Source organism: Nicotiana attenuata, unplaced genomic scaffold (assembly GCF_001879085.1).
Source record: "Nicotiana attenuata strain UT unplaced genomic scaffold, NIATTr2, whole genome shotgun sequence".
NCBI lineage: Eukaryota > Viridiplantae > Streptophyta > Magnoliopsida > Solanales > Solanaceae > Nicotiana > Nicotiana attenuata.
In genome coordinates this window covers 295290-305739 of record NW_017671027.1, presented here as the reverse complement: position 1 = coordinate 305739, position 10450 = coordinate 295290, and the positions used below count along the sequence as shown (strand labels likewise).

The following is a 10450-nucleotide window of genomic DNA, read 5'->3' as shown; positions in this document are numbered from 1 at the left end:
GTCGTGATGGCACCTAACCCAAACCGCTAGGTAAGCCAATTAACAACTATCCGATTTAATGAGATTAATTGAGACAAATAAATGGAAAAAAATAGCTGAACCTTTATACATTTTCCAAGGACTGGTAGTACAAATCATGAGCTTCTAAGATTTAGAATTTACAATGCTGGTACGAAATAAAATACATCATTTATTTGAAATATACATGCGCAAATTAAAATTCTAAAGCTATGAAGATCAAGAGGCATCTATGACAAGAACGCAGGTACATCTTAAAATCTAGCTCCCGCCATACACAGCAACATCAGCATCCAACATCTGCACGCAAGGAGCAGAAGTGTAGTATGAGTATAAATGACCATATGTACTCAATAAGTAACAAATCTAACCTTAGATTGAAAATAGTAACGAGTTGGGACAAAGGTCAGAGTCCAATGCCAACAACCAGAAACAACTCATAACAATATAATTAAAGCAGCACAAGTAATAACTACACAATAAAATGCTCAGCTCGTTCACAGTTTCGGAAAATAGACATTTCTTTTCAAGTATAACAGTAAAACTTAAATCATTTGCCAAATTCACCAAAATATGAGAAATTCTGGAAATAACTGTAGTTTTTCCCAAAAACTTTCTTCCACAATAAGAAATTTCATTATTAGATGGCATGAAGAAAGTACATCTCTATGCCTACATGTCAATGTGCATGCCAATGCAATGCAACATAATGATAAAATCTTATGCATGCTCTTTGAGTAGAAATCTTACTTAGTACGCACAATCACTTGGTCCTCCCAATCACTCATTCCTCACAGTCACTCAATCCTCGTAATCACTCAATCCTCTCAATCACTCGGCACTCGTACTCACGCTCAGTAAGTACTTACGGTCGCTCTGGGTGTGCAGACTCCTGAGGGGCAGATCCATTCCAAGCGCTATAATAAGCCAATCATCGCATGAATCAATAAAATATGTTGCGGCATGCAGCCCGATCCCATAAATATCCTCACAATTAGGCCCTCGGCTTCACTCAGTCATCAATCTCTCCAATCTCTCGGGCTCAAAATGTCATGAAAAATCAGCCCAAAAATAATGATATGATATATCAACAAATAGTAACAGAGACTGAGATATGATATGCAATGAATGAGTATGACTGAGTATGTAACTGCAATTTAAACATATAACTCTACAACAGAAATGACCTCAGTGGGTCCCAATAATACCAGCATATGCCTAAGAATGATTTCTAATACGAATCACAGCTCAATTTTGCTAACATATGGAAAATATATGGAAAAATAACAAGTTATTTGATTACACAGCTCCACGGAATCGATTGAGAAATAAATTCTACGGTGCACACCCACACGCCTGTCACCTAGCATGTGTGTCACCTCCAAACCTTTCACATAACACGTATAATCAAGGGTTCATACCTCAGCACCAAGTTTAGAAGTGGTACTTACCTCGAATAGGCCGAATCCAATACCGAGCAAGCTAAACAGTACTCCAGAAAATCCATTTCGCGCGTATCAACCTCCGAACGGCTCAAAACTAGCCAAAAGCAACTCAATTACATCAATTATCTCCTAAGGTAGAAATTCCATTTCGCGCGTATCAACCTCCGAACGGCTCAGAACTAGCCAAAAGCAACTCAATTACATCAATAATTCCAAATAATAAAGGTCGAATTTATGATAACAACTTCGATGTCAACAAAAATTCAACGTGTGGCCCACGCCTCGGAATCCGACAAAAGTTACAAAATACGCACGCTCATACAACCACGAGTCCAATCATACCAAATTTACCAAATTCCAACATCAACTCGACCTCCAAATCCTCAATTTAAAGTCTAGAAAATTTCTACCATTTTTAACCCAATTCACTAATTTGGTGATAAAAACAATAATAGATTCATGTAATTTAACCAAAATCGATTCAGAAATTCTTACCCTAATGTTTTGCTTGAAAATCTCCGGAGAAATCGCCTCACACCTAGCCCAAAATTCCAAAAATGGAAAAATGAGACGGAACGTCATTTTCAGAACTTAAGTTTTGCTGCCCGGGGATTTACCCTTCGCGATCCCGAAGCACAAAAATTTTCCAGAACAATTTTAATCTATGCGATCGTGGCCATTTCCCCGCGATCGCGAAACAAACTCCTAGATCACCTTCCCAAACTCTTCTCAGATAGCATGTAGTGTAATAGCCATAAATTTTTGTGCGTAACTCTAAATACCAAACAGTTTGATTGTCTGAAAACTAGACACAAAGGGCTACAACTTTTATTTTTGGATCATCTCCAAATTCCTTATCGATTGCAAGATATAAGCTTCCAAAGTCGGGTCAGTGACAGCAAAATTTTCATCTACGCGATCGCGAAAAGCCTTCCACGATCGCGATTCACAGGCCCATTTTACTCTTCGCTATCGTGGCCAATTCTACGCGATCTCAAAGCACGCTGCTGTAGCCAAAATCCAGCAACTAAAAATGGCCTAGAAATGATCCGAAACCACCCTGAAACTCACCCGAGCCACTCGGGACTTCGTCTGAATATACCAACAAGTCACATAATATAATACGGACTTACTCGAGGCCTCAAATCACACATAACAATATCAAAACGACAAATTGCACCTCAATTCAAACTTAGAAAACTTTCGATCTTTCGATTTTCAAAACCCGTGTCGAACCATATCATTTCAACTCGGAATGAACTCAAATTTTGCGTACAAGTCCCAAATGACATAGCGAAGCTACTGAAATTTTCGGATCTACAATCAGAATCTGATATCATAAAAGTCAACTCCCGGTCAAACTTGTGAACATTTCAAACCTCCAAATTTTCAACTTTCGCCAATTAGTGTCGAAACCTTCTAGAAATATCCAAATGAAATTCCGAGCATACGCCCTAGTCCAAAATCATCATTCGGACCTAATGGAATCATCAAAACTCCGATCCGAGGTCGAATACTAAAAAGTCAAACTTGGTCAACTCTTCCAACCTAAAGCTTCAAACATGAAATTCATTCTTCCGAACTAATTCCGAAACACCTGAAAATCAAAACAAAAATACACATAGGTCATAATACATCATACGAGGCTACGCATGCCCTCAAACGACCGTGCAAACTATAAATTTTTAAAACGGCATGTCGGGTCGTTACACACATCCAATACTTCAACTTTCAAAGTACCAAAGTTCCTCATAAAATAGCATGCACGGTCACAAAACGAAAGCTTGAGTTAGTTTAGTTCTTAGATCAGTGACTAATATCCAGATTCGAAAATCGCAAAATATACTCTACATTTATAGGAGCAAAAAATATTACACAAACTATTTTATATTAAATAGATGCCCAAGATTAATCTTTTCAAGGAACTCAAAAGCAAATATTCATTGTATTTGGTTATTGATATAATGGAAGTCTAAATTAAAGCAAATAAGGTACGACTTGAACTAAAACAAAATAAGGTAATGGGTCTCAAAAAGAATAGTATTATAGCAGTTAAAGTCACTACAAATTTAAGGCTATGGCCAAGAGAATAGCTTTTGAAAGGATAAATTATATTTTGTGGAGACAACAATCGCCACCAAAGGTAAACAATGTCACCACCAAAAGTCGGCCTGGTTGGTCGCCCCTTCTAGTGGCGACTAGCCGACTACAGTACCGTCTTTTAGTGGCGATTATTTAGGCTTTTAGTGGCGACTATATTTCGCCAAAATAATTTATCCTTTCAAAAGCAACTTTCTTGGGCAGAATAGCCTTAACTTTATGCCGACTTTAGTCGATAAGCGCTGACATTTAGTACTAACTATAGTCGCCACAAAATTCGAATAGGTCACCATTAAAGTAATTATTCATTGGAGATCTACATAAAATTTATTTTTTATTTGCCGAGTAATTCTTTACATTTTATAACAACTTTAATCACCTTTCAATGTTAAATATGTCACCACTAAAAATAAAAAATAGGAAGCCAGTAAAGTCATTATTCATTTGGCGACCTACATAAAATATATTTTTACGTGATGGTCATAGTACATAGAATCATAATACATAATGTGGAATGCATACGCCGATAATTAATACATATATAACATGGAAACAAATTAAAGACGACACAAGAACATGCGATATTTAAGACATGTTTACAGTACAAATATTTGACGATGCGATTTGTTGCAACATACAGCTGAAGCAATTGCAAATTGCTTTATTATTAAATGACGTACACACGACATTCAAAAATATCCATTTAACGAGCGAGAGAAATACTAGTCTTCTCCTCTGGAAAATAATGGTTGTTTGTTTGACATGGTCTCTAGCAAGTGATTAGTGAATTTAGAAACAAAGTTTGTTCCATGGCAGCTACCTCTAATGGAAAATCACGTACAGCCATAACCAGCATGTTTGGTGACCCTGAAAATTTGGGTGTATAAATAACATCATCAAAAAATATTAGATGATACAACCATATGTCACAATGATATACTTTTATTCTTGGATTGTTATTACTACTATTGTTTGATTGTCTTCTTTCGCTTCGTTTTTCTTAATATCTTTTTGTTGTTACTGTTTGTTGCTACTACTTTGCTTCATATTTTCGTTAGCCTACAGTCTACTGGAAACATCCTCTCTGCCCTCTAAGAGTATGGGTAAAGACTACGTACACGCTACCCTCCCAGGCCCTACTTGGAGAAAATCACTAAGTTTGTTGTAGTTGTTGCAATCATACGTCGCTACTAGAAACACGCATTTTTCTGACGAAGTTCCGTCGAGAATGCTCATCGGCAAGAGCGGACCTAGAGGGTTAACTACTAGTTCGACGAAATCCAATAGCTTTGGTCCAAACTTTGTATTTGTATTACAAAATCTACTAAATATACGTACAAAAATTGCATTTAGAACCCAATTACTAACATTTAGTGCCGCTATCTTAGAATTAAGAACCAATAAGTTCAATCTTACCTATGGTAATCAAAAACTATGTTCGACGATTTTCCAACGAAAATTTCAAATTTCCGATAGACTTTGACGATAATGTCTGTCATAAAAATGCGTGTTTGTAGTAGTGTGTAACGTAAATGTGCATGCACATGCACTGATATGTAACATACAGGGGCGGATCCACCGTGTAAGATATGGTTCACGTGAACCTGTGGTCCTCCGATTAAAATATTCATATGATGTACATAATTTGGCAAAAAGTATATATATATATATATATATATATATACCCATGGTCAAAAGAGGTGAAGTAGTGCACTGGTTTTGGCCCCTTATTTCCAACTGCAACTGCCTAGGTCACGGGATCTATTCCCTACCAATATGTTCTGATGATTTCGATCAGACAGAAGCTGAGAGTGGTGCTCTAGCTCCCACTAAGCTCTCCTCATCGGCTAAAACTTCTACTAAGATTGAAAAGAGTGTAGACTTGTCTCCAAGGATGGAAGGATCTTCCCAAAAAAGGAAGGTACATGTCGTTCGTACTCATCGCCAACCAACTACCACTACCTTGGTCACGATTCTAGTTCCTATGGGTCACAAATGACGACACGAAGCTGTATGCATCGTCAAATTACAGTTCCGACCTCGTTTGCCCGATTTTGATTGTCGGAACCCTTCTTAACCACTTATGTGACTAGTTTCGCACAAACTCATCCGGAACCTTTGGAAATCAATCCGACAGTCCCGATAAATCATAAATGACGGCTCAAACCTACGGGTTCGGTCAAATTACCACTTTTCCCTCAAAAATCAAATCTCAAGGTTTCGGGTCATCACAAATAACATGATAAGAACAAATGCAGAATCCAAAGAGTGACATGGCAGAAGAAGAACCAAATTCCGTTTGGTAATCCTAATTTTTCTTGTTTGCTATCGGGGGTTATAATACATATCACAGTGTGTATATACATACATGTCTTGCATTCATTGGTTTGATGTACACACCGGATGTGACACGGGATGTGGGTAACTTTTATTTAGGTTATACCTTGTTGTTTTCAGTCACAAGTTGAAGACAACTGAAGATGGAAACCAACAAAGGATGTGGTTCAGTGGATGAGGCTGCTCCGCCTTTAACCAGAGATCTCGATTTCGAGCCATGGAAATGGATAAATCCTTGGTAAGGAGCGCTTCCCCCATGTGCCCTACGCGATGCGAATCCGGATTAGTCGGATTCCAATGCGGGTACCGAACACCGGATAAGAAATCAAAAAAAAAGATGGAGATTCACTAACAAGAGTAATGTGTTAAGCGATTTGTTCTATTTTTCCTATTTAACTACTTATAGGTTTTGATCTAGTTGAATGACTGTTTGGTTTATAAAGTGATTTCTTTTCCATGTCAAGATACTTTAGTTGTTCTTCCCTTAAAGAAATTGGTATTGTTTTTGCTCTTAGTACTGTAGCTTATGAGCATGTACCACTGCCCCCAAGAAAATTTCAACTAGAAAGGATAATATAGAAGAGGGAGTAAGAGAAAATATCTGAAGCTGTCATTTTTAAAAGTTATAGGTAAAATATGGCTCTTCCAATGCCAACAGAGATAAAGCAATTAACAAGCACTTAAAATCCTCTAGAAACCTTATTATAGAATAGGCTATTGCTAATGGAATTTGGTTCCACATTTTACACCCCATTTTTTGCACAGAAGCCTATTTTTCAAAAGAGTGGGGTACTAAAAGCACAAATTTCCAATCATTGTGGGATTGAATATTTGAATCCGTGGACAGTCAGTTAGTGTTAAATCTAACAAATTAATAACAGCTGGAAAAAAAAGGTAGTAAAACCATTACAGAATACAGGCAAAAATCCAGGCCCCTAAATAAAAATTTGAAGGAATAAAAAAATGATCAATTTCAGTGCCTAATCTAGAAGATGAAACCACTATCATAGAACAACACAACAAAAAATTGCCATTTTAGTACTTGTACCTCGAGGCATTGTATATACATGTCCCTAAGTTCATCAAGCATGTTCAACTATTAATCAAGGAGATACCTCGCTGACCCTATTCAGTTGCCAAAGATGACCCCTCGTCTTGAGCTACGTATTTATGATACAAAAAATACCTTATAGTTATTATCAAGTTACTAAAGAGGCTGATACGTTGGGATTCTTCTAGTGGTGGATTTAGACTAAACACAAGGGGTTCAAGAATTAATTGCGATTAATTTGAACTATGTATATTTATGCATTTAAAAAAGATCGTACATATATGAATAGCAGAACCCAATGACTTTGAATCCTAGATTTACCACGCACTCCGGAAGATTGTAAACCAAATATATTGAGAGGCCTAACTCCTGTAAAAATACAAAGACAACAAACTGCGAAACAAAAATGAAGAGCTGAGTTCAAAAGCAATGAGAAAATTCTTGCAAATTTTTAGGATGGACATATCATAAAAAGGTATGGCTGATGCTAAACATAAAAAAGATAGTAGTTGCTTCATTCCCACACGTCTGTTAGGGTAACCTAACAACTGTCCAAAATATAATACTATTCCTCAACAGTCAAGGCTAGAGCTCACTTCTTCCTATTTGGGACAAGGCTTGGAGTTTTTCTCGATTTCCCCATCCCCAAATATAATATTATTCCTAATCTAAACCCAATTCATCCCAAAATTCAAAAAACATAAAACCCTAATCAGCTAATTCCTACTATATATTATTGGTCTTTCTTGTCTCTTGCATTGATCAAAGTGGACAAAATTGTTAGATTCAAAGCATTTAGAAGATTTTTCTGATAAGAGGTAAAGCTTTATTTCAACTTATTTACAACTTTTGAAAAGAATTCCCCGGTTTTGATTTTGTTTCAATCTGTTGCATGATTTTTACTTGAAATTTCCAGCAAATTTTTTTATATTTTTATTTGTGACACATATGAAGACCAAATTCTGCATTCACATAGATGGGAATTGATTTGCCTCTTAGGCTTCAAATATTTCTACTTAATATTAAGCACTTCAACTACCCAATTGTGTCAGTTTTCTCACCATATACCAAAAGCTGAGAATTTATTGTTAGTTGATCTTTAGCAATATTCTTCAATAATGTCTTAGCTTCTTCTTCCAAAGATCGGAAGTATGAATTTATGATGTCTTTTTGAGCTTTAGAGGTGAGGATACATGTAAAACTTTGTGAGTCATCTCTGCATTTTTTTATGTCTTTTTGAATGGTTATTTAGTTTGCAATATAGAGCATTCGCCTCAATGAAGCTCATAAAAAATGATCTACATAATAGTATTAGTGAATAATTTTTGAATGGTTGTTTAGTTTGCATTATAGAGCATAAGGTATTTGCAACTGTAAGCAATGATGCTATTATAGATCGTTTTCAAAGTATGAAAACTCGTCTGAATACAATTGTAAATTGATGATGTTTTCTTTTTTGTGATAATGAAACTAATTATTTTTTGCTCGCTACGTTATTGTACTGTAAAAATTTATGTCATCAAACTTAATATTTATCTTAAAAGTAATGGTGAACCCATTTTTTCGGAATTCTAGATCGGCCTCTAGTAACATAAGGTTATTTTTTTTTAAATTATTATGAAAGAGCTAGTGAAGGGAGTTATTAATAAAAATTACTTACCAACTGTAGCGACCCAGAGGAGGAGCATGAAAACAGCTAATTGCTTTTGGAAAGAAGCCATCCTTCTATGCTGGTATAGATTGAGATTTTTATAAAATTGCTTTGTGTGCTAAGTGCGCAAAAAAGGTAGAATTTATACCCAATGAAGGGAGCTAATTTTGTTTAATAAAAAAAACGATTACACGAGAATTGCATGTAACAATAGTTCATTTATTTACAGATTTATTAGGTGTGCTCTTCATACAATTTTGTTTATGTAAAATATATTTTCTAATACTTCCAATAATTAAGCGTTAGCATAGTGAAATATTTGACATAAATGGGCATTATTTGCACAGATGTGAGGTAAAAATGGATAAGTGCTACAAGATCTCGTGCATTGGAACCCATGGTTATGGACCCGAATCCGTTAGTATGGAACATTTTCTTTTCCAAGTGAAATCCCCTAGTATATGAAAGAGTGAAAAAGTGCTTTCGTTGTTGTGGAAGAAGAAGCCTTCGTATCTTAATGCACGTATTTAATTTATTCGGAGCTATTAGAGCGGGATCCACTTTTTGGGGAATATGAGTCGAAGCAATAACAAGAATATTTCTAGTAGAACATCTTTCACAATCCCTGGAGAGATGGTTCACTAATAGACCGAGGGCTAAGTCATTCGACTCATTCACATCCAGATCATGAATGTTTGGAATCCATATTATGCAAGGAGACATTGCTTTTGCTAATTCGAATTGAAGGGTGATATAAAATCGGTCTATTTCCGGCATCATATCCATAGTTAGCTCATTCATCCTAGTTAGCAGTTCCAGCTCCGTATCAAGGTCACGATCGATATCGTCACTAGCATCAAGATTGTCACTATCATCAATATCGTCACTATCATCAATATCGATCTCATCAAGAAGAAAACCTTTAGGCTTGTTATCCAGGAACTTATTCAGAAATACCGTAATGAAAGGAACATAGGAGTTTGTTGCTAGGTATTTGACCAAATAGGATCGTCCAGTTCCTATAGAACCTATCACTAACAATCCCACCTAAATCCTACCAAGAAAATCAATTATATATATGTGGGACTGACAGCTATTAAATGCTACCAAAAAGGAGAAGCTTCTCGCAAATGAGTAAGAGAAGATAGAGCAGAATCGAACTTTGTGTTGTGTTATGACAAAAAAAACTTTTAGATTTGAGGTTTAGATTATATATTTAGAATTTAGTTTGTTAAATAATTATTATCCATCATTTCATAATGTAACATTTTGTATTATATTATACTGTCATATATTGTTCAATTCTAGAAAATTTAATAACTAAGTAATGTATAATACAATGACAAGCAAGGAACAAAAAGAGGAATAAAATACAAATTCTAGGAAAAATATAGAAATACAAGACTTATAAGTAAAACTATAATTAGAAAAGTCCTACATATACACATAATTAGAATCATAATTAATAAAAAATGCCAAGAGTGCCAATATCAGTAAGGAGATGTTATCGTCTAATTCAACTTCAAAGAGTCACCCTAGCACCAAATATGGCAAACAATCCATCACAAACCCCCCAGAATCCAAATCACCAACCAAGAAGAATCTTGATTCAATCACCATTGCCACAGAATCATCAACCAATGTCGTGGGTGGAGATGGAATTACTGGGACATGCAATCTCCTTCAACATTATGTTGGAGGGAGAGAAACTATCATAGTCCTTCAAAACACACATTACCTAGCCAATTAATCTCCGAAGGTGTTCGTCTAGCAATGAACAATTACATCAACAAAGTATGGTTGAACAATATCCTAACTCCAATTGCTCCAAACCTCACAGCCAATCAG

At 35.8% G+C, this 10450-nt stretch overlaps 1 long non-coding RNA gene across 1 annotated transcript; it reads right to left on the bottom strand.

Annotated features, from left to right (window-relative positions):
- Positions 1-4064: 4064 nt before the first annotated feature.
- Positions 4065-8696, bottom strand: LOC109205356. Its single transcript, XR_002064656.1, has 2 exons — positions 8612-8696; positions 4065-4430 (listed from the first exon to the last, which is right to left on the bottom strand). It is a non-coding gene; the product is annotated as an uncharacterized LOC109205356 (long non-coding RNA).
- Positions 8697-10450: the final 1754 nt, after the last annotated feature.